This window comes from Palaemon carinicauda, chromosome 1, assembly GCF_036898095.1.
Source record: "Palaemon carinicauda isolate YSFRI2023 chromosome 1, ASM3689809v2, whole genome shotgun sequence".
Taxonomy (NCBI): Eukaryota; Metazoa; Arthropoda; class Malacostraca; order Decapoda; family Palaemonidae; genus Palaemon; species Palaemon carinicauda.
This window is the reverse complement of record NC_090725.1, coordinates 188,489,543-188,515,692: the sequence shown is the minus strand read 5'-3', so window position 1 is coordinate 188,515,692 and position 26,150 is coordinate 188,489,543. Positions and strand designations below refer to the sequence as shown.

Sequence of the window (26,150 nt, the reverse complement as noted above, 5' to 3'; positions counted from 1 at the left end):
CAAATATCTTGAAGTACTTGGAAGCACGGACAAAAGTAGTTGATTTACATATACCTGTCGATGTTAATCATCTAGATCACCGGAATGCAACATAAGAGGCTTTTAATTAAATTGTATTGTTATGGTATTCGAGGTAGTGCGTTGGAGTGGATCAGTGACTATCTTACAGGTAGAAAACAGTTTGTTGAAGTTAGGGATCAATATTCCTCTCATCTAGCAATAAAATCGCGAGTGCCATAGGGCTCTGTTCTTGGACCAATTTTTTTTCTTCAATGAGTGCTTTCACGAGTAGACTAGATAATCACTGGAATACGAACAGCTTGGTTAGTCATACCTAGTGGTAAAATTTTGTGATAAACTGATAGTATGATTGAGGCAAGATTTATTATTTTTATTTCTTATATATTGAATGACTGAATGTGTTATTATATCGTTTATAATGACGGAAACAAAGTATACACAGAGACAGAAACCCCATATTCAATTAAATACGTAATTCCATTTATGGTGTCGAACTGGTTACAACCACAATTATAAAGAATCTAAGTCTTACGTTTAGTATCATAAGTTGAGGTGTGACCCAAACAAGACAAAGTATTATGATCCCACAGATATCAGATAGGGAAATTAAGGAGAGATTCAGTAGCCTATGACCAGACACGAGAACAATACTCGAAACAAGCCAAAATGAAAAAGAAAAAGAAATAAATAAATATATAAATAAAACACATCTTCAGAATAGACTAACCACCGAAAATCTTAAAACGATTTTCTCAATAAGCTAATTTTCTGTGCATTTGAAGATGAAAAAACCGAATATGTTTTCCAAGAGTAAATTTGCTTTTAAAAATCAGAGCTATAATTCTAAGAGTCGTATATATAGATAAAGAAACATTGTTGATGCCGAGGTCTGGATGTTGAGGAACCACTGTCTTAGACCTGCCTACAATCATATTTGAGTTTCTCAGGGTTCAACTTAGGCATTTTTACATTGGTGTGTCTTGCGCCTAGTTGCCGTGAGGCTTTGCATGTCTCTCTACATGCAATGTGCCCGGTCACGCATACCACAGCTGCATGTCATTGTGTGCATGCCTGTTTCTGTTCACGCCAAAAGTGAAGCAGAAACATTCGTCACATGACTGTTCTTATTCCTGATCTTGACATTTATGTCTGCCACTGTCATTTAGTGAGTTCTTCGTGCATGTTGCATAAGAATTTTCATGATTCTGGCCCTCCTTTGCATTCAGATCTACTCAGACTGAACCATCCCATACTCACTGTTAGACGTGTAGTTAATTCTTACAGACTTGTCTTCTCCATCATAAGGCTCAATACTTGGTTACATAGTATTCTAGAAATTTTATTCCAGCTGTGACCAAGGTGTGGAATAATTTTCCTAAATGGGCAGTTGAATCAATAGATAGAACATCAGAACTTGAAACTTACAGCGAATGTTTTGTATGTTGAATAGACTGACATATGTCGCTAATTCATATTTTATATATGACATATATTTCAACATTTTCACTGCTCTTAGGAAGTTTTAAATTCATTATTCGTTACTTCTCATATATTTTATTTATTTCCTTATTGTTTTCCTCACTGGGATATTTTTCCCTGTTGGTGCCCTTAAGCTTACAGCATTTTTTTTTCTTTTCTTTTTTAACCAAAGGTTGCAGATTAGTTAATACTACTACTACTACTACTACTACTACTACTACTACTACTACTACTACTACTAATAATAATAATAATAATAATAATAATAATAATAGTATAATTTAGCAATTCTCTAATTTCATACACTTTCTTATCATCATCCAAGTTGAATTAATGAGATTCCCTGGTGATAGTTGTTAGAAAACGATTAGATAAAAGGAACAGAATTCTAGTTAACGCCCCATATGCCTTAGCATTTAAATAAAATTTCATGTACTGTATACGGGCATAGGTTGACAGTAGATTAAAGAAAATAATACACTAGTCACTGCCTTGTTTATCTTTTAACAACCGAATGAGTCTTATGGCTCGAGATTAATTATCTGTTTCCAAAAGCTAATGCCGTCTACACACACACACACACACACACACACACACACACACACATATATATATATATATATATATATATATATATATATATATATATATATATATATATATACTCTTTTGACGTTCAAGATAGAATATCTAAATGTAAATTTCCTTACATAAAGGACAATTTCCAGTTTTTATGATTCTAAATAACTTTGAAAAGATCCGGGCGGGCAGGAGGGTGTCTTGAATTTTCATCTTCCTTTACTTATCCTGGACGTCCAATGATCCTGAATAGATATGGTAACCCATCCCAGTTTATTTTCTATTATCATCTATTATTACCTTCCAGTCACCCATCATGTTTCGATTATGTCTTGTAAAATGGTATATGACTTTAATTAATTTTCTTCCTCGCTGGGATTTCCACTTCTGGATCAGATGATGCGTGAATTGTGGCATGTCATCTCAACTGAGTTTAAGTTGTAAGGACTAAGGTTATATGTTGGCGAGAGAACTTTCCTTCATCCAAATGATGATAGCTGGTATCCATTAAAATATTTATGGTCAAGTTTATATAAAAACATTGTTTATAAGTACTTGGCAATATCGTATTGTTCCTTGGCTAAATCATATAGTTTTTAGGAACAGCAGGGTATTAATCCGTTTGACCCTGTCTTTATAATCATCAGAGTTAGCCTTTCACAGACAAGTAAACGAATGATAATCCTAAATGAAGTAAATATTTATTTTCGTTTGATCAATCCGCCATACTGGCAATATTGTGGATCAAATGGCGGCTGGCATCCGACTTGCGATTGTTGCAACTTGCACGAGTGTCAGTCTCTCTCTATCTGGGATAGGGAGGCACTTGCGCCTACGTGTGTGTGCGCACCTTGGCCTGTGCGCACAGATTTGAGGAGAGGCACACCTCCCCTTGCACTGAAGCATGCCTCTGCTTGCCTCTCCAGGAAATAGGCACATATATCCTGTGCCCACGAAAAGTTTCACCACGTAAACGCGCTTTTACTGGCATACAATTAAATTGTATTTTGGTTGATGCAATTTTCTTTTCAATATGATTTTTTTTATATTGATATATGATATGATAAACAAATCTACGTGGCATGAAAACTCTCCAAGTCTTTGTAGAATCTAAGATTCAGCCTAGTCAACATGAAATACCAGTTCAGGATACTGTGCTTCGGTCTTTCCATAGCACCCCAGGTTCACCACAGTGTTCTTTGCCCTAGTGTCATCCTGGGAAAACAGGATCCGCATCCTTCTATTATTATTATTATTATTATTATTATTATTATTATTATTATTATTATTATTATTATTATTATTATTATTACAACCTAGGCTATAACCATAGTTGGAAAAGCAAGATGCTTGAAAAAGCAAGTGCTCCAACATGGAAAAATAGCCCAGTGAAGAAAGAAAGCAAGGAAACAAATAAACTACAAGAGAAGAATAAACAATCAAAACAAAATATTTTATGAACAGTAACAACATTAGATTAGATCCTTGACATACAAACAATAAAAACTTCAAAAAAAAAGAGGAAAAGAAATAAGATAAAACAGCATGCCCAAGTGTACCTCCAAGTAAGAGAACTCTAATCCAAGACAGCGGAAGGTCATGTTACAGAGATTATGATATTACCCAAGACCAGAGAAATATGATTTGATTTTGGAGAGTCTTTCTCCTTCAAGAGCTGCTTACTATAGCTAAAAAGTATCTTTTATCCTTACCAAGAGGAGAGTAGCCAATGATCAATTACATTGCAGTGGTTATTTCCTTGAGCAATAATTGTTTGGTAATCTCATTGCTATCAGGTGCATGAGGGCGAAGGAGAAGGTGGAAAGAATAGGCCAAACTATTTCGTGTATGTGTGGGTAAAGATAATATGAGCCGTGACCAGAGAGGGGGATCCAATGCAGTACTGTAAGGCCAGTTAAAGGACACAACAACTATCTAGCAGTAGTATGACTATCTCAGAGTTTTCTGCGGAGAAATTTCTCATATGAATAAATTTAAAAAGTTTCATGAAATAAAGCTTGTGTATGTTACAAGAACCCTAAACTTTGATAAAACTAAAACAAAATTATCAAGATTTTGCTTACAATAGTTGCTACAAGAGTGTACAGGGGACGTGGAAGGTTGAAATCACGCCCCCCCCCCTCTCCCTATGTAAGATATTATGTTTCTGATATGAATCATGTTTGAAGAAATGGAGAAACTAATTACAATTCGACAGGTCGAGAATTGCCATAGGTTGATAGTTGAACGAAAGGATGCAGGCGATCCAACAATTGTAGATATAGCCCAGAGGTAGTCAACTGATGAGGTTTTCTGGCAAAGTATAGTCATGTACTAAACTTGTAGAGATTATTGCTGAAATGTCTTATGTATTTTATGGGGATGCTTGTTTTTTATAATGCATTTCACCCTATAATATTCAATTGTATGGTGAAAATGTTTTTCTAGAAAATATGAAAAATTGCTCTAAAATAACTTCAAATTGCGTCAGCTTCAAGGGGGCTTAAAGGCCCCCTTAGCCCCCAGCTGTTTTGCTCATGTTTTCTGACCCCTTTTTCAAATTGGCAGATCCGCCGCACCGCGCTAGTTCAAGAAGATTATGATGAGAAGAGAAGCCAGTTAGGCTACTTAGAATTATTATTATTATTATTATTATTATTATTATTATTATTATTATTATTATTATTATTATTATTATTATTATTATTATTATTATTATTATTATTATTATTATTATTATTATTATTTTTTTTTTTTTTTGTGGGGGGGCCTGCTTTCCAGTTACAGCACCACAGCCAAAAATTTTGAAAATATAATAGAGGTTGAGTTATTTTACGTTTTGGTCTCCCCATCAGGGTAATCTGTATTTGCAAGAAGAAGAAAAAATAGGTCCAATCCAAATAGGATGCACGAAAATGTGGATGATGGTGGGATAAAAATAAAAATAATTGGACGAAAGAAATACAGAAAGTTAGAAAGTCTATATAATGTTTGGAGGTAAGAAAATAATTTAGGGAAGAATAAACAGTCATAAAATCGTATGAAAGGAATGTGATGGAGCGCAGCATATTTCCGAATGAAAGATATTTACTATTACGGTGAATGCAAAAAGATATTTACTATTACGGTGAATGCAAAAAGATATTTACTATTACGGTGAATGCAAAAATAGACATAATTCTGAGAGACATTGAACAGTTACATGAAAAAATTCGGTGTTTATGATTTAGACGTTTAATAGTAACAACCCGGTATTACCATATTTTCAATTTTTCTTCACTGATTTGTTAATTACTTTGGACTAACTAACCCGTTAAACAATTTTTGTCAAGATATCTGAAAGTAATGTTATTGTTACTTTAATAATACACAAATATCTAATAAAACTTCTAATATTATTCACTAGCAGATATCTAATCATTTTGTGGTATTCACAGAGAGAAATGCTTTAGATGCCATGGTGTTTAATTTTTGGCTAATCGTATCCAGTGTTGCCAGATAGGTTAGTCTAAAAATCCCTAAAACTCGTGATAAAAAGTCCCCAAAACCACCCAAAAATTCCCATTTCCAGAAATATATTTTATTCTATAGAAATTACTCACTATACTTCATGTAATTGTAATTAAACTAATTGCAGCAATATAGAGGTTTACTCATCTATGTTTCTTCTTCATAGAAATATGTACAGAATATCGTCACCAGTCATCCAAAATCTAAGGATAAATTCCCAAATGTAGGGATAAGTTCCCAAATCTAAGGATAAAATATCATATCTGGCACCACTGTTCCTTATCTTTCCATTTGCAGCGTAACTTATGAATCCTTGGGTTGGAATTTGACGTCAACAAAACATCACTTCAGTGACTTGAGTAAGTTCCATCGAGTTAACAGACTTCCTAAATTAGAGCGCAACTTTAGTGAAACAATTTTTCTGTGGAAGGTTTTTTATTATTAAGATTCTACCAGTGGTAAAAGTTTTCATCTAGTAAGTAGTAAATCATGGTAAATTTACAGTTTCATCCATTATGGGGAAACTGGAATAAAAATATATTTGTTGCATCAGAAATAGTGTAGTTTATTTTGACCGCAAACCATCCGATTTAGAGATTTACTATGTAATTGGAGTTAAAACAACAAGTTGTTCTAGAATGCAGAAAGACCCTACTTCATCCCAACAATTATGGGGGACACCAGGTGGGAACCGGGGTTTTGGGTGGGTGGGGGGCGTCAAATGATATTTGCAATAAATGAATACTTATCCTTCCACCACCCCTCCCCCTATACCCCTACCTAGCCCTACCGGGGGGGGGGGGGGGGGGGGAGGGGGCTCCGCCCCCCATGCGACCCCCCCTTAAGGCCACAGTGATTTTCAGGGCACTACTGAACCTAATAAACCTAGCCTAGGGGCCCTGTACCCCTACCTAGGGGCCCTGTACCCCTACCTAGGTCTATAGGGGGGGCTCCGCCCCCCCTGCGACCCCCCCCTTAAGGCCACAGTGATTTTCGGGACACTACCGAACCTAATACAACCACCTAACCTAGGGCCCTCTACCCCTACCTAGGCCTAGCCCCTGCGAGCCCCCCCCCCCTTACAGCCACTACCTAACACATCCATCAAACCAAACCCAAAGTGATGGTACTGCTGTATACATCGTTATACTATCACCATTATAATATACTCTATAAATTAATGAAGCTTACCTTAAACTGTTGGTTCATAAAGATGTGCTGGTGCTTTGAGGAAAACGTGAAGCCGTTGCGAAGGTTCCTTGACATGCAGGACAATTTTTATTTTGTGAAATTAAATTGTGTCTCTGGCACAAATCCACTAGTTTTTCCATATTCCCCGAATAAGTTACAACAAATTCATTGTAAGTTAGGAAACAGTCAGGACAAGAAGATGGAATTTCAACTTCTTGTGCAACATAAGATGACGTGCTTGCTATGGCCTTCATGTCTAAGAACGAAATTAAATGCCTGGGTAAGATAATGTATTGTCGCGCTGTTGTATTGTCGCGCTGTGATTGGCCAAACATGTGTGACGTCATAGTGGACAGGCGCTGTGATTGGCCAAACGTGTAAGACTTCATAGTGGACTAGTTTGTCTGCGGATTATAGTGGTTACAGGGCTCATTTAAGCAAATACAAGAGACAGTCAACAATAACAACAGACTTAGAAAAAATCTGGGAGGAAGACATGAGTAGCGTGAGTTTGATCGTCGATATATAAAGAACTAGGCATTTGCGACAGATAATATTTTACAGAAATACTACAAAAGACTTGCTTTACTCGGTAAATATATTATTATAATAGATTTCCCATAATGGATGAAACTGTAATAATACCTAAATCATCAATATCATTATTATTCAGTATTTAATATATTTTATCTTAGTTTCTATTTAAGACACAAATAAGATCCATAAACAGTGATGTGGATACCGAGGCCGTGGCCATTAGGACAGATTTCAGATATTGATTATCACTGATTCGAAGTAAAGAAAATTAAGGTTTTTAGTAGGAGATCCAGTTATTGTCTAAAAGTCTAGAGGATCCCAGGTCAAAAGGCAAGAACTCTGCTGATTTGGATGAGGGTAGTGTTAAGCTAAGTGATTCTGCAGACGAGAAAGGTGGCATATATGGTTTCTTTTGGATAGGTTACCTATCGTCTGCAGAATTATTTGGCAAAATTTTGGTTCCTCCCACCCATCCATTTTTTTTTCGTGAAAAACAGATTTTTCTCATTAGTTTCTGTTTTATTTTGTTCTGGTGTTATCTTTTTTTTATTGTGTTCTGGTGTTATCTTCGTCGAAACCTATCATTTTCTGTTTACTGTACCACCCCCCCCCCCAAAAAAAAGAACTCCCAACAGTAACGGGGAATCCCTGATGGGAATTGGGGTTATGGATGGAATAAAATTAAAACTAACTAATTACGAAAAGTAATAACAGCAGAAACCATCAAAACAAGAAATTAAGCGAAATTTTTTTCGCATGAAATAATAAAACGGTGGATCAACACCCATGGACAAAGTACCAAAGTTGTATATTGAGTTCTGTTCTTTCTTGACTCTTCTTTTCTTTCGAATAGCAAGTTCTTAATATTTAACATGGTCCGATTTTAAAAGGGAGACAGATTCAAGAACACCGGGTAACCTAAACTTCCCACTTAACCTAAACTAGAAGCTGTATCCTTACCTACCATGTGGGGTGGGCTTCATCCTGTGACCCCCTTACAGACTGCTGTATCCTTACTTATGCTGTGACTTATTCTTTAATGTCTTGCTATTAGTCGAGTCCGAGGGATCCAAAACGGGCAACAGTTTAGGTTGAAAATAGCACTTGTGCACAAAAATTACCCTTGTAATCACCGAGAGAAAATGCACTGGGCCCTATTTTCAGTATGTTCTTTCTAACTTTACTGTGACAATGCCAGTAATGTTGGTCCATCATCTGTATGTAAAATGCACATCTGGGAACTGCTTGGATACTTTGTTTGACGGAAGCACTACTTGATTTTGTAGAAATTTCAAGCTTTCTTCAGTGTTAGTTAAAAATAGTCTTATGATTTCATGTGAGATATATTCACAACTTTCCCTAATGGCAGTTATGTGTAAACTAAGAATTTTTTATTTGATAAAACGGATTTTGAGCGAAGCGAAAAATCTATTTTTGGGTGAGATAGCCATGTCGTCCTGATGGAAGGTTCCTTCAGTAGCTTCCTAAGGGTATATTTGACTACAGTAGATATTCACAGAGAATTAAACTAAAGGTTTCACAGAATTCTAACTTTTGGCGCGAGTACCCATAAGGTTTCCCTTTAGGATATCGTATAATAACAGGGGACGTATGCTTGACACGCCACATAGCTATCTGCACCCCACATAGCGTTAACGCTTCGAGGGGGAAGAGTGGCAAGTTATGGGAGGAGCCGTTACTAAGTTCTCCTCCTTCGTTACTGTTTCGGTACTCTGACATCATAACCGCCGTCATCATGGTTGACGTCACCGTTGCGCGCCTTCCTCATTCCTTCAGGCGTTTAGGCCAGCCTCCATGATACAATAAGATTGGGAGGGGCCTGTCAAGGCCTGGAATAGAGAAAAAGGGCGGGTCCATCAGGACGACATGGCTATCTCACCCAAAAATAGATCTTTCGCTTCGGTCAAAGTCCGTTTTTGGGGCTCAAGTCATGTCGTCCTGATGGAAGTGTACCAGAGAATTAATGTATCGTGGATTTTTCCCTTTTGTAGTGCCTTCGACTTTTAGACAATATTCCTTTGGTCTGATGACCGTAAAGACCTGTGACATTTCCGTTACATGTCACTACAGATAAGTATATACCATGTTACCGCTTCCTGCCGGCCCCCCTCCCCTCGGCAGGGAAGTCCTATTTGGACGTAAGGAACATCTTGAAGTTATTTGATAGAGGAATTTGCCTAGTCTCAGAGATACTTGCCGGTCCCAGGGTCAGATAGAAGAAGGTAAGTACAATTGTGTTGGAACAAATTACCTTGGTCTAGATGAGTTTGTATCAATAAGGAACAATATAACATTGTTCATACCATTATTCAAATAAGGAGGTAAATAAAATTCTCTAACAGTGTTTTTGGGCTCAAGCCATGATGTGCTGATGGAAGGTTCCTTCAGTAGCTTCCTAAGGGTATATTTGACTACAGTAGATATTCCAAGAGAATTAAACTAAAGGTTTCACAGAATTCTAACTTCTGGCGCGAGTACCCATAAGGTTTCCCTTTGGATATCGTATACAGTATCAACAGGGGACGTATGTATTGACACGCCACATGGTATCTGCACCCCATCTAGCGTTTTCGCTCCGAGGGGGTAGAGTGGCAATTATGGGAGGAGCCGTTCTAAAAACTCTCCTCCTACGCTACTGTTATGGTACCTAGCGATGTAAACAAACGGCCGCCATACTGGCCGACGTCACATCCGCCCGCGCCAACTCCATTCCACTTCTGTAGCGCTTTCCTTACAGTTGTGTTTTTCCCAGTTTTGCGTGATTTGTGCATCATGTCTCATTCTTCAGCCTTGCCTTCTTCTGGAAAGTTGAGTACCATTTTCTTGTATTGTATAAATAAGCTCCAGCCTGAAAGTAACAATTACTTTTCCTTAAATCTTGTGTTTTGTGGCGGAGCTGTGCCTTCACCGGACGCGTCATGTTGAGACGCTGTTGCTCGCCCAGCATGCTTTATTTAGTTAGCCAGAGCAACGTTCCCGGTTCGTTAACTAATGATTATATTAGTTAGTCTTTATTGCTAGGAACTAGTTGTTTTATGCTGTTAGTATTCGCCTTCGGCGATCATGTTATCTGAACCCTAGCTAGCCTACTGGCCTAGCCCCTAGGCAAGAACGCCGAAGTGTTCATGTTTACTTTTGCATATGTTATTGTTCCTAGTGTTGTAAGTGAAATGAAGATTCAGGCATTATACATACATGATTCAGTGAATGCATACATGATTTTTCGCCTTCGGGGAAGTTTATAGGGGTCTCCCTGGCACCTAACCTATGCAAGGACACTTATATACTTCCTCAATCCCCCCCTAGGTTACCCACCTAGGTAATCCCCTCCCTCTGAGGTAGCCTAGGCTATAACCTAGCCTCCCTATCCTTGATACTGTCGTTTAGGTTAGGCTAGGTCCCTTCTGCCCCTTCTCCTGGCCATAGATGTGCGCTTTGAGTTGGGGACAGACCCTCAGAGTTTCAGTCGTTCACCTCCATCCCTCCTTTAGGGGAATGTACTCCCCTTCTGGTCCCTTAGAGAACGAAGGTGGAGGGCTTAGCCCTACCCCTAGTCCACACTTGGCTGGGTTACGACCCCTCCTCCCTGTGGACTATCGACTTGTCCTTACCCTGCCTTTCCTGGCCTGGGAGACAGGTTCTCCTAGCCTAGGTTAGGCAGACATTGGGGATTCTGCTTCATTATAGTTCAGGACAGGACACCAGTGCTGTACCTACTCAGGGCTATCCTACCCTAGGCTGGGGAATGTACTCTTCTGGCCTAGATAAGCTAGCCCTGATCAGAATCCCCCTCCCTGGGGTATGCAATAGGGGACTTCGGCCCCTTCTGCACTCCCCCTTCCTCTGGACTCTCTCAACATCCCCCTTCTATCCCTTTGTGTTGGCTTGCCATCACACCCCTGTTTCCGGCGGCCTACATCCCCGCTCTGTGCCGGCGACATGTAAGGCCGGCCTGTCCGTTCTGCTGCGCTTCCCACTGTAGTCAATCTATGGGGTTGCCATTGCTGGTCGGTCTGCCGGAGGAGAACCTCCCCCTCTTGAGTGTTCCTCGGCCCTCCCTTGGGCCGCCGGCGGCAACGTGCCGCCGGTGGCCTCCTTGCTGCCGGATGAAAGTCCTCATCCCCTCCTTTCATTTGAACACTCCTTCTGGAGGCGGAAGGGTTTGGGTACTGAGTTATCCCTTTCTTCCCCCTTCCACCTCCTATCTTTCTCTTTTTCTGTCAGTGCCGTTCCACTGCCGCCCCCTCTCCCGGCGACTGCTGGCAGTAACCCCGACTTCCTACCTATCTCATAGAATGTAGACAGTGTGTATATGACTGCCGACTTGCCGCTGGGGGTGGAGGGAAGGCCGCCGGTGAGCCGGCGCCCACCCACTACCAGTACTATTGTCTCGTCAGTATTCTATGCTGCTGCCGGTTGCCTGCCGGCTGTCGGAGCCGCCGCACGTCGGCGATCTGCCATCACTCTGTAGCGTCACCCTCTCTCCTTGCCACCTAGACTGCTGGCTTAGAAGAGTTCCTTTCTGATGGAGATCCGCCGGCGCTGGTTTGGCCCCCGGCATGCCGGCATGCCGCCGGGCTTCCGGCGACACTCGGGTACATTATAGTGGACAGTCACTCCTTACCCTTGCCGGCCCGGTGCCGGCAGGGATTATTGTGCAGCTGTGGATAATAACCAGTACTCTTATGGTATTGAGATACCCTTAACTAAAAACTATTATGTATAGTTGTACAGTAATTAATTTTCCAGCATATTCTGTGCATCCATGTGCGGTCCTTTGCCAGGGCCTATCCTATCGAAGGGGGGTTTGCATACCCCTCCTTCTCATTAACTGAATGAACTCGGTTTTTTCCCCTCCCATCGTTCCTAGTTCTCTGTAGGGAGACTAAGCTTAGCTCATCCTCCACGGATGTTCTCCTTCCTCCCGGGATATACTCAGCCCTCGGGAATTAGTTACGATGAGAGGGCACGGCAATGGACTGGGCGGGATGCACGAGTATGTGTCTTCCCTACCTTCCTTTCTAGCTTATCTATCCTAAGCTTATACATGGAATCTTATATTATAAATAATTAAACTTAGTTCTAATCTAAGATTAAATCAAGTCAGTTGTGTATTGACTTCATGTACTCATAGCCTCTTTCTTTTACAGGAGGAGCTTGTGAAGTGTGAGACCGACTTCTGCAGCGTTCGTCGCCCGGACTTTTACGGTTTTTCGGGCATGCCAATCTCACGCCGGCTGTTCAGCCTTGAAAGGGGACCTTCGCTATTGGGACCCGCAGGTCTGCACCGTGTGCAAGAAACTGCTGGATGAGGCGTTCGATAATCCTCCATCCACGGAGGTTAGGGACAAGGCCCGAGAGACCCTGTGCAAGTGGGTGCGCGGGTTCCAAAAGAACGCCACGGGGCCCTACCTCCCAAGCGAAAGGATGAGAGTCATGCTCTTCTCCAAAGCATCTACGGATGCCGTCATCTCCAAGGACGAGATCCCATTGGTTCAACTACCGGCCGAACCGGATGTTTCGGCCGCCCTTGATAAATGCCACCTTGACGAGGTAGAGAAGATGTCGGAGGTCTCCGACGATACCGAGAGGACCCTCATGGAAGCAGGTCAGGAGGAAGAAGAGGACCTTGTGGAGCCCTCGGATTCTGAGGGCGAGATTGCCCGTACTCCCTCTGCGGCTTCCGTTACGATCCTGGAGCCGACCCCCTCTACGTTGTCCACCCCAACACCCACCCCAGCGGGTTCCCAGGATACCCTCCAGGCCTTAATGGCATTCCTGGACGAAAGACTCCTCCAGGTGGAAGAAAACATCAAGAAACAGATACCGGGCATGAAAAAGGCGCCCAAGGAGATCTCCATCAAGGATCTCCCTGAATGCTCAGTGACAAACCCTTGGTGGCATGCTAAGTTTATGCCGATCACTACCGGACGCATTGTGATTAATGCTAAGTTAGGTGCTGTTCCCCTTGAAGCGGTGGAATTCTTCCCTAGCTTTGAGGCCTACCTGGACTGCTTCGTCCGTCTGAAGTCTGAGCCATCCTCCAAGGAGGAGACCGAACCTAAGGAGGTAATCGTGCTGGAGCACTTCAAGGCTCAGGCTCTGTTGGCCACCAGCCTCAAGAGCAGGGGCTACACCAATTCCAAAGTGCCAGCCCTAAGCAAGAAACACCCGTCATTTCTTGCCTCCCCCACCAAGGTCTTCCCTTTTGCTGAAAAGGCCTTGGCAGCTGTGTTGAAGGCAATGGAGGAGAACAAACCTTGCCCTACATGGGAGGAATGTAGGCCTTTTTCCATCGCCCTACCCCCGGACGACAAGAGCTGGAAGGACATCCAGCTAACTTTCTCGGTTGGGAAGCTGGAACCTGACGTCGTCGCCGGACGTCAGTTCAACGAAAACCTGCCCAAACTCACGGATTACCTCCTCCGTCGGGAATTGGACACAAAAGAGAGACTGGCTGCCTCTGTCTCTTCAGGTGGTCCTCGAGACAATGTCCTCCGATACTCGCGTTCTTACAATCTACATGGTCCTCACAAAAGCCCACCTCGCCACCTTGCTGAAGGACCTGTATAGTTTCATCAAGGCTCGGAGGGCATTTAGAGAGTTCGTGTTTGCGGGCGCAACAATCAGACACGAACCCCGGAAACTGATCTCCTCGAACATCAGGGACAAGTATCTCTTTCCCGTGGAGCTGGTGAAGGAGATTGTGGACAGAGCCTCCACTGAGAATAGGAACCTTCTCAATAAGTGGGGCGTGTCGCGCAAAAGGAAGTCTTCTCAGGATGAGGGCCCCCAGCCTAAGAAGAAATCCAACAAGCCACGCCCCCAACAGCGTCAAGCTAAATGCCAGTTTCCGGCTCCCGCTACTCCTCAATTAGTGGCTCAACCACAACAGACCTTCCAGTTGGTCCCTCAGCCGACGGTGTCCCAATCACCAGTGTTCACCCCAGCCTACGAAAGGCAGACCACTACCTTTCGTCTCAGGGGAAGAGGCTCCAGCAGAGACTCCTCTCGACGTCCTTCCAGAGGGAGAGGAGGAAGAGGAGCAGGTGGTCAAGGTGGTAAGCCCTCTGGAAACCAGAAGCAATGAAGTGCTTCCGGTGGGAGGAAGACTCCGCCACTTTCAGGATCGCTGGACCTTCGATCCTTGGGCCCACAGCATCGTCAAGAAAGAACTGGGCTGGAGCTGGATATCACCTCCACCAGTCTCTCATCATTTCTTCCAACGATCAACCCCCATTCTGGAAGAATATGTCCGAGAACTCTTGAACAAGAAGGTGATAAAGAGAGTAAAGTCCATCAGGTTCCAGGGAAGGCTATTTTGCGTTCCCAAGAAGGACTCGGACAAACTCAGTCATTCTGGACTTATCCCTTCTCAACAAGTTCAAGATGCTGACCCTCCAACAGATAAGGGCCCTACTGCCTCACAAGGCTTACACGGTCTCCATAGACCTGGTGGATGCCTACTGGCATGTTCCAATGAATCATCAAGCTTCCTCCTACCTAGGATTCAGGCTTCAAAGAAGACAATACGCCTTCAGGGCCATGCCCTTCGGCCTCAACGTGGCCCCAAGAATCTTCACGAAGCTCGCAGACACGATCGTCCAACAGCTACGTCTTCAAGACGTCCAGGTGATGGCCTACCTGGACGATTGGCTGATCTGGGCGACATCGCCAGAAGAATGCTTGCGTGCCTGCAAAAAGGTGACCCAGTTCCTGGAACATCTGGGTTTCAAAATCAACACCAAAAAGTCTTGACTGTCTCCAGCTCAGAAGTTTCAGTGGTTGGGAATCCACTGGGATCTTCAGTCACACCGCCTCTCCCTCCCTCTGGAGAAAAGGAAGGAAATAGCGGGTTCTGTCTAGAGACTTCTAAAATCCAAATGGATCTCAAGACGACAACAAGAATGAGTACTCAGCTCCCTACAGTTCGCCTCAGTGACAGACCCAGTGCTAAAAGCACAGCTAAAGGATGCATCGGTAGTCTGGAGACGAAACGCATCCATCGCTCGAAGAGATCTCAAGAGACCCCTACCAACCAGGCTTTGTTCACTCCTAAAACCCTGGTCGGAGACAAAGAACCTAAGAAAATCCGTTCCTCTCCAACCACCGCCTCCGTCGATCACCATCCACATGGATGCCGCACAGGAAGGGTGTGGGGGGGGGGCACTCCCACCAACGTCAGGTTCAAGGAACATGGTCTCCCTTGTTCAAGAAGTTCCACATCAACATCTTGGAGGCCATGGCGGTACTTCTCACCTTGAAGAAACTGTCCCCTCGTCCCTCGATCCACATCCGCCTCACCCTGGACAGCGCCGTGGTGGTCAGATGTCTCAACCGTCAGGGCTCACGATCGCCCCATCTCAACTGGGTGCTACAGTGAACCCTCGTTTATCGCGGTAGATAGGTTCCAGACGCGGGTGCGATAGGTGAAAATCCGCGAAGTAGTGACAGCATATTTACCTATTTATTTAACATGTATATTCGGACTTTTAAAACCTTCCCTTGTACGTAGTACTGTTAACAAACCACCCTTTAATGTACAGAACACTTAATGCATGTAATACAGCACCCTAAACTAAAACAGGCACAAATATTAAAGGCGATTTTATATCATGTGTTTCCTAAACACCTAAAAAGCACGATAAAAAATGGCAACCAATGTTTTGTTTACGTTCATCTCTGATCATAATGAAGAAACAAACTCATTTAGTGTACACATATATGTACGTATAGGTTAGTTTTTGCATCGATTATATTGATTATACAGTACTGTATGTTGATTTTTTTATTACCAATGTTTTAGTTTACGTATTTTTCTTAGGACTTCCAAATGAAATCTTTTTCTTTATGACGCCGCCTGAAACGACGGCGTGTACGCTCAGTAAACAACCACGCTCAGAACAAACAAGGCATTTAACGCGCATGATGATAGTGATAAATAATGATACAGTACATACAGTATTTACAGTAAAAGCATTTACAAAATATGTTACCTTACAAATATAAATTATACAGTACTTGTACGTAGCAAAGCAGGAAAACAATTTGAGAGAGAGAGAGAGAGAGAGAGAGAGAGAGAGAGAGAGAGAGAGAGAGAGAGAGAGAGAGAGAGAGAGAGAGAGAGAGAGAGAGTGTGTGTGTGTGTGTTTTACGTACGTAAATGTAAATTTTAAACAAAAAAAATATGATAGGTTACAACATGTAGACTTTTAAAACCTTCCCTTTAACTTAATGCATACAGTACGTACATTACTAAACTATAAAACAGGTTAAAGTAAAAAATAAAGATTGTTACTGTACTCACCACGAAAGAAGTTCAAGAAAAACTTGAATGACGATGGCGATGAATTTGCTGCACAGTAGAAATGATGATGATGAAGCTGATGATGTGTTCTACTGTGCAGTCAATGATAGTATTTTACGTCTCTTCAGACGGAGGTGTCTTTTCCTGGGACACCTCTTCAACTTCTTCAATTTCTTCCGAAGGCGTACTAGCAGGAGGAACTGGCTCTTTTTTGCGAGGCTGGAAGAACATTGTGATCGGAAGTTGTTGCCGCTGCTTCTTTTTTCGATCCAAGAGCATCCTGTAGGGAGTCATGATGTCATCGACCTTATTTGAGAATTGCATCGAGCGAACCATATCCTCGTCCCACTCTTGTAACATTTCTTTCGCCTCCTTCATATGGTTGCAGAACTTGGCAAGCCGTTCTAATGTTAAGCCCGTTTCTTCGACATTTTCTTGGGTCTCTTCCTGGGTACCCTCACTCTCTTCCTCACTTGCCGATTTCGTCAGGTCTTCGAGGTCTGCGTCAGTTAGGGGCTGGGAATGGCAGTCCAACAACTCGTCGACGTCTTCAGTCGTCATGTCGCCAAACCCGTCACCTCCAATTATGGCAGCCAACTGCACAGATTTCCGTATTGCAGAGTGTTGGATTTCCGACGGAGTAAATCCCTTGTCGTCGTAAACAATATCGGGCCACAGCTTCTTCCAGCTCGCATTTACGGTTGCAGGTTTCATCTCTTGAAGTGCCTTTTGAATATTCTGCAGGCACGTGGCTATGGTGTACTGCCGCCAGTACGCCTTCAAGTTGAAGTCTTCATCCTCGTCATCTTGGGCAGCATCCACACACGCAACGAGGTCCGCCAAGGTATTCTTCGTGTAGAGGGCCTTGAACGCCCTGATAACCCCCTGGTCCATTGGTTGAATTAATGACGTGGTGTTGGGTGGCTGGAACTCAACCTGAACGCCCTCACGCGACAGGTCAGTTGCGTGTCCACCAGCGTTATCCATAAGGAGAAGGATCTTGAATGGCAAGCCCTTCTCTAAGAGATATTCATGGACTTGCGGGATGAAACACTGGTGGAACCAGTTGGAGGTCAGCATCTTCGTAATCCATGCTTTTTGATTATGCATCCAGTACACGGGAAGGAGATTCTTATTTTTATTTTTCAAAGCGCGAGGATTTTTCGACTTATAAATAAGCCCCGGCTTTAACAAAAATCCAGCAGCATTGCCACACATCACGAGGGTAACGCGATCCTTGAATGCCTTAAAGCCAGAGGCTTTGGCTTCCTCTTTGAACAGGAAAGTTCGCGACGGCATTCTCTTCCAAAACAAGCCGGTTTCATCCATATTAAAGACTTGTTCCGGCTTGTATCCACCTTCAGCGATAATGTTCTTGAAAGTCTGGTTCACGTAAGTTTCAGCAGCGGCAGTGTCAGCGGAAGCAGACTCCCCATGCAGGGAAACGCTTTTCAGGGCGAAGCGTTTCTGAAACTTCGCGAACCATCCTTTGCTTGCGGAAAAACGTTTCTGAGGCTGGGAATCAGTGGATGTCCCTGGTTGAGGATCATCTGCATCATCATCATCTTCAGCATGGTTGCCGTCGTCGTCTTTAGGTTCCTTTGCAGCAAAATTCTCATATAAGCTCAAAGCCTTTGTTTGGATGGTGTTCGTATCCAACGCTATGTTCTTCTTCCGGCAGTCGGCAATCCACACAGCTAAAGCACCTTCCATGCGTACGATCGTTTTATTACGCGTTGTAACGACTCGCTTCGCTGATCTGCTAAAGGTGATTGCAGCAGTCTTTCTAATGTTCGCCTCGTCCTTCTTGATGTAGCGAACGGTGGATTCGTTGATGCCAAAATGGCGGCCGGCGGCCGCGTAACTTCTACCATCTTTTAACATGTCGAGAAGCGTAACCTTCTCAGCTATCGTCATCATCCTTCGGTGGCGTTTAGGCTCACTACCAGCCTTACTAGAAGCAGAACGCTTGGGAGGCATTGTAACAGAAAGTTCAACAAAAAGTTCAACTTAAAACAGTCGCACACAGCACAGATAAAACTTCACAAACTTAAGAACGTCTACTCAGCAATACGCGGAAAGAGAAAGTGAACGATGCAGCCCCGCGAGAACTTTGATGCTGCGGGTAGAAGATGCGGGCAAAACACCAATCACAGGCTAGATAACAAAACTTGAGTTTTGATTCGTCATCTATCAGCGCTTGAACCAATCACAACCCGTCTTACAGTACTATGGCGCGTTGGTTACTCATAGAAGATGCCCCCGCGCATACTGAACGTACGTAGATTAAGTACAATACCGTAATAATAATAAATAATGATAATAATACTGTACAGTAATAATAATAATAATAATGATTAATAATAATAACAATAATAATTTTATTAACAACAACAATAATAATAATAATAATAATAATAAAAATTTACGTACGCTATTTTACGCCTCTCTCTCTCTCTCTCTCTCTCTCTCTCTCTCTCTCTCTCTCTCTCTCTCTCTCTCTCGTACGCTTACAGTATTCGAAATGTGATTTTTGCAACAAAGAATATTATTGGATGCAGTACTGTACTACGTACGTATACATACAAAAGATTCATGGAAAAGAAGCACATCCATTACAGTACACACCATTCTAATATGGTATGACTGCATCTGATTTGCGTTTCATGTTCGATTTAATTTTACTACGTACTGAATTATCGTATGATCACATTCTCTTTTCGTGTTTTATTTCTTTCTGTGCTGAATTATATATCATATGTAATGCAATGAACAATCAGTAAGAGCAGATATTACTAATTACAGTATTAATGGAATTACAGGTAACAAAATATCGTATTTGGTTGTCTTCAGATTTCGCGGTATTTTCGAATTTTCCGGAAAATCCGCGATATGTATATATATATGGGTTATGGGAAAACCTCGCGAAGTGGTGAATCCGCGATTGTCGAACCGCGAAGTAGCGAGGGTTCACTGTATTACCCATCTTCCGCCTTGCGGACAATAAGAAATGGCACCTCTCGGCAGTTCACTTACAAGGATTCCGCAATGTGACGGCGGACGCTCTATCACGGACAAGCCTAATAGAGTTGGAATGGTCCCTAGACGCAGGATCATTCTCCTTCATCTCCCATCAAGTCCCGGAACTGCACATCGACCTCGTTGCGACGAGCGACAACAACCAACTTCCTCTTTATGTGACCCCATACTAGGACCCCAAAGCGGAAGCGGTGGACGCCATGTCCCTGGACTTGAGCAGGTGGACCAAGATTTACCTGTTCCCTCCAACCAACCTTCTGCTGAAAGTCCTCACCAAACTGAGAACCTTCAAGGGAACGGCAGCCCTAGTGGCTCTCAAATGGCCGAGGAGCAATTGGTTTCCTCTCATCCTGGAACTGAAGCCCAAGCTAATCCCCCTGCCGGACCCAGTTCTCTCCCAGGAGGTCCAGAAGACAACTGTCTTCACTTCGTCAAGGAAAACCCGAGACCTTCATCTCATGATTTTCTCTCCCTAGCTGTGAAGAAAAGATTTGGAATATCAAAGAAGTGCTTAGACTTCCTAGAGGAATATAAAACAAAGTCTACCAGAAGGCAATACGAGTCTTCCTGGAAGAAGTGGGTGTCCTTTGTCAAGGCGAAGAACGGAAATCTCTATGGATTTTTGTATGTCCTTCTTCATTCACCTTCATGGACAAGGCCTAGCAGCCAATACGATTTCCACTTGTAAATCGGCCTTGACAAGACCATTACTCTATGCCTTCCAGGTTGATCTGTCCAACGAAATCTTTAATAAAATTCCGAAAGCATGTGCTAGACTCCGTCCCGCACCCCCACCGAGGCCTATCTCCTGGTCTCTCAACAAGGTGCTTCAATTCGCCTCTAGCCTGGACAATGAATCTTGCCCAATGAAAGATTTTCCTTTTTGCTCTCGCGTTGGGAGCGCGGGTCAGTGAAATAGTGGCCCTTTCTAGAGAGGAGGGCCAGATACAGTTCGCCGACACGGGAACTTACCCTCTTCCCTAACCCAATGTTTCTGGCAAAGAATGAGCTCCCAACGAAGAGGGGGGGGGGGGTGCCCTTGGAGAATCTGCCCTCTGAAGGAAGATGTCTCTCTATGCCCAGTAGAGAGCCTTAAGGTCTATCTTCGTAGAACTTCAAACTTTGGCGGAGGTCAACTCTTTATTATTATTATTATTATTATTATTATTACTGTCCAAGCTACAACCCTAGTTGGAAAAGCAAAGTGCTATAAGCCCAGGGGCTCCAACAGGGAAAAATAGCCCAGTGAGGAAAGGAAATAAATAAATGAAGAGAATAAATTAACAATAAATCAATCTAAAAAAAGTAACAACGTCAAAACAGATATGTCATATATAAACTATTAACAACGTCAAAAACAAATATGTCATATATAAACTATAAAAAGACTCATGTCCACCTGGTCAAGAAAAAAGATTGGAAACATTGATTCATAAATGCAATAGCGTCTGTAATTTTGGTACTTATCAAGGGATTGACTGCAAGGTATGTCCAAAAGGAAACCAGAATTTCAACAAACCTTATCGGACACTTTAACCCTTTTACCCCCAAAGGACGTACTGGTACGTTTCACAAAACTCATCCCTTTACCCCCATGGACGTACCGGTAAGTCCTTGCAAAAAAAGGCTATAAAAATTATTTTTTGCATATTTATGATAATTTTTTGAAAAAATTCAGGCATTTTCCAAGAGAATGAGACCAACCTGACCTCTCTATGACAAAAATTAAGGCTGTAAGAGCAATTTATAAAAAAATATACTGCAAAATGTGCTGGGAAAAAAATAACCCCTTGTGGGTTAAGGGTTGGAAATTTCCAAAGAGCCTGGGGGTAAAACGGTTAATCGGATAACATTTATATTCCATACCATTACATAATGAATGAAAGAGAGGCGAAACGTCGGGAAGTGATTTGTCGCTCAAACAATTACGGGCAAAGATCACCTATTTTATTCGCAGAGCAGATCCTGACAGTACACCCGCTGGTCATGTTCCTAGAAATGTCGCCTCTTCCCTTAATTTTTTCCAGAGCATGGACTTCGAGAGCCTCCGGTCCTTCACAGGCTGGAAATCTTCGAAAGTGTTCTTCAAACCCTATGCGAAGCAGGTGCAAGAACTCAAAAGGTTTGTAGTAGCCGCAGGTAGTGTACTAAAACCTGCTGCTTAACGCTGCGAAGGACAGCGAGTTATTAGGGACTTTTAACTCAACGGGTGCCTGTGTTGACCCTTGTGCGATACATAGTGTTTTAAGTGCCACTCAGTGTCACTAGAGACTGTTCCTCCTCATGGTGAAGTGATATAGACTGTTACACGTGTGCCACATGTTTATTACACATGAAGTGTGTTTCAGATGTCAAAGACTTTCCAGTTCCACTGGAACTTACGTGTGCTGTGGCAATATTTTCTTTTCAGATCTCACACCTTCGTCTTCGACAATCTTCAACCTATGTCTGTATCCAAATAATTTTTATGTTAAATAAGTTGTCATCTTATTTTTAATTTTATTGTGAAATTCTCCCAAATAAATTGATATTTCGCTATCGAATGCGTCTCGTTTCGCCCTACTATATCCAAATATACTACTGTTCAGTGTTTTAATTATCCTAATTTTATCAGCATTATGCTTTATCTCATTACTGTATACTGATCCTGGTGGAGATTCTCACCTAAGAATTATGACAATTTTGTTCCAACAAAAGTACTTATCTCTCAGGACATGTCTATGAGACCGACAAGTCCCTCGTCCAAGGCTGAGTCCTCTCCCACAGGTGACTTCAAGATCTTCCTACGTCCAATTAGGACTTCCCTGCCAGGGGGGCAGGAAGCCATGTTATAGTTTATGCCACTGGGAGTGACATGCAACGGAGATGTCACGGTCTCTATGGTCATCAGACCAAAGGAATATTGTTTGGAAGTCAAAGGCACTATTGAATTGGGGATAACACCCACGATACACTAATTCTCTGGTACACTTCCATCAGCACGTCATGGCTTGAGCCCAAAAAACGGATTTTGAGCGAAGTGAAAAATCTATTTTTGGGTGAGATAGCCATGACGTCCTGATGGAGGCGCCCAAAACTCTCTATTCTGACCTATCAAGCCCCTCCCTTCCTTATTGTATCTTGGAGGTTGGTGGATACGGCGAGTGGAATGGTGTTGGCGCGGGCGGATGTGATGTCGGCCAGTATGGCGGCCGTTTGTTTACATCGCTAGGTACCATAACAAGTAGCGTATGAGGAGATTTTTAGAATGGCTCCTCCCATAATTGCCACTCTACCCCCTCGGAGCGAAAACGCTAGATGGGGTGCAGATATCCATGTGGCGTGTCAATACATACGTCCCCTGTTGATATACGATATCCAAAGGGAAACCTTATGGGTACTCGCGCCAGAAGTTAGAATTCTGTGAAACCTTTAGTTTAATTCTCTTTGAATATCTACTGTAGTCAAATATACCCTTAGGAAGCTACTGAAGGAACCTTCCATCAGGACGTCATGGCTATCTCACCCAAAAATAGATTTTTCGCTTCGCTCAAAATCCGTTTATTTGCATTGTGAGGGCGAAATGAGACGCACAGGTAAACAAATTCTATTTTATTTAGATAAATAAGAATTAACATACAATTAGGCAATAAATTTTAATGGAATGCAAATAGCAACATAGACTTAAGACATCAATATAAATGGTTGTGGAATCTGAAAAGGAAAATTTGCCATTACACACATTAGTTCCAGAGGAGCTATAAAGTCTTTCTAGAAAGTCTTATATACACTTCATGTTAAAAACATGTGGCACACGTGTTTCTGTATGTGACCACCATTTGTATAAGAACAGTCTGTAGTGTCACAAGATGGCACTTAAAATCACTATGTTACGCACTAGGGTCAACACAGGTACACATAGTTAGTCCCGAATAACTCACTGTTCTACGCAGCACCAAGCAGCAAGTTTTAGTACACTACCTGCCGCCACCACATAACGTTTAAACTCGTGCACCTGCTTCGCATAGTGTTTGAAAAACACTCTGGAGGACTTCCAGCCTGTGAAAGAGGGAAGACTTTCGAAGTCCATCGACTGGAAGAAATTCATGGAAGAGGTGACTTTCCTGGGATCGTGACCTGCGGGTGTACTGTCAGGATCCGCTCTGCGAATAAAGTAGGTGATCTTCGCCCTTAGTTGTTTGAGTGACAAGTCGAACCCTGAATTGTTCCTACACTAAATACAAACCCTCATTCTTTACTATAGGAGATATTCTAGCGCAAGCTGGAAAATACGGCAGAAAAACCTTAACAAGGTCGTTAACGACCGGACAGGTAATTACCCAGCTGTCAGTGGTGGGGGACCGCCGGTCGGTAGATGCTGTTTACCTTCAATCGAATTCTAGCCGTCGCAGTGGTAACACCTCTGCTCCTGCTTTATTTGCTGGCAGATTAGCCTTTCTTTTTTTTTTTTTTTTGAGTTTTGATTAATACTTTTTCTTTTTCTTTGTAGATGATGTCCTCTATTTGAGGAAGTGTTCACGACGCTTTATGTCACCGCTGGATGGGGATCCTCTTTCCCTATGCCCCGTTACGGAGGTCATGGGTGTTCTGCTACCCTGCGGAGGATGGGTTCCCCTGCCAAGTAGGTAGAAGAGGTCTCCACATTACCTTCTCGTCCTCCCCCTCCACTGCATTGTCCTCCCCTCTTCGGAGGCTAGGAGGGAGAGATAGAGAATAGGAAAAGGAGAGATCTCACTCCATTGCCCAGTGGTTCTCTCCGGAATCACAGGCGACATTGGAGGAGACATAATCGTTTTTGCTCTTCCTCGCCTTCTGTCTCTTCACGAGATGTCTCGCCGTTAGTCTAAGCACTCTTGTCACAAACTTAAGAGCGCTTCCTTCTTACCCTAACTTAGGGCATCAAGAGCGTATGCGCCAACATGTGCATACACTCCAACAAGAGCATAGCTCCATCTCGTGCCATGCGCTCACCTGCGCACAAACTCCTGCGCGCCACCAATCTTCTGCGCAATGGCACTCTCCTGCGCCTGCACGTGCGCATACGCGCCCAACACCATCCTACGCGACAGGTAAAACCTGCGCGTCAACTTTCTACTGTTAGGTCTTCTGACAAGGCAGCCATGGTGCCTTCTCCCGCAGCGCCAGTGCTTACCAACGCGCTAGCGCTTTGCAACATGCCAACGCTTATCAACGCGCCAGCACTTACCGGCGCACCAGCCTTCTCCTGCATCCGCAAGGATATGCGGGCACGCCTGCGCGCCCATATGATTCCACTATGGGGAATTTTCTCCTGCGCGCGCGCGTGCTCCCTACGGTTGGCACAGACGTGCGAGATAACTCTCCCGCACGCCTGTGTACGCCTTCACCTATTCTCACCGAAGAGACAGGCGAAATAGGAAGAGACGTTATCATTTTCGCTCTTTCTCGCCTTCTGTCTCTTACCGAGACTTCCTGCCTCGAGATTATATACACTCGTGCCACAAATCTGAGAAGAACGATCCCTCTCGTCATCGTTCTGCCTCGCTGTCGTCGTCGTGTGAGGGATCATCTAAGAAAACATGAGAGAGGCCAAGGGCAAGGCACGTCCTAACCTCGAACCCTCTTCTTCGCATATCAGTTTGAGGGTCTCCGTCCGCTCTAGAAAAAGTCAGATAGAGCGCTTCTCCTTGCTTTTCTCTCCATCTTCAGAGAGATCGCGCTCTCCTTTGAATTAGCGATCTCTGACCCTTTGGGGTCTCGTGACAAGGAAACCTCGGTTTCCCGGTGCGCTGTCCCTTCGTTTGCTCACAGCTAGTTGTTGAAACCTTGGGTTTTCGTGCATTTAGTCTCGCTGACACTTCGGTGTCTCATGACAAGGGAGACTTCCGTTTTCCCGTTGTTCTAGCCCTTCGAGTTCTCGCAACAAACTCTAGGGCCACGTACGTGCACGCTGAACCTTCGGGTTCTCGCAACACGACCTCTAGGGGCACGCACAATCACGCTGAACCTTCGGGTTCTCGTGACACAAGTCATCAAGAGCATTACTCATGTCAGAGAGTCTTCGGACTCTTGTTACGCGGAGTGTTTGCTTACGCCCATCCAACACTACGTTCATAACGATCAGGAGTTTTACTCTTATGGCAGTCTTCAGACCCCAGTCACGCAGGTGTTCGCACACAATTATCGCTACACGCGTAAATCTCTGATCATACACTCGCGGGGTCAATCCCTCGCTCCCGTGTTTCAGACAGGACAACCTCCCTAATTCCTTTGCTCCCTATTGAGTGAAGGATTTTGAGTCTCTCGGAAACCTCGAAAGAAGATGCAGGGGTTCAAGAGCGTTACTCTTATGTCAGAGAGTCTTCGGACTCTTGTTAGGCGGAGTGTTTGCTTACGCCCATCGAACACTACGACCATAACGATCAGGAGTTTTACTCTTATGGCAGTCTTCAGACCCCAGTCACGCAGGTGTTCGCACACAATTATC

At 43.3% G+C, this 26,150-nt stretch overlaps 1 protein-coding gene across 3 annotated transcripts in view; it reads left to right on the top strand.

Moving 5' to 3' along the window:
* Positions 1-5,833: 5,833 nt before the first annotated feature.
* LOC137653216 (uncharacterized) overlaps positions 5,834-26,150 on the top strand; it is a 207,568-nt gene continuing 187,251 nt past the window's right edge. Inside the window, exon 1 of one of the 3 annotated variants that reach the window (XM_068386589.1) lies at positions 5,834-5,948. The gene's annotated coding sequence lies outside the window, so the exon portion shown is untranslated. Of the gene's footprint in view, positions 6,065-23,641; positions 23,838-26,150 lie in introns of those variants that run through there. The other 2 variants (XM_068386584.1, XM_068386597.1) reach the window with 2 other exon arrangements.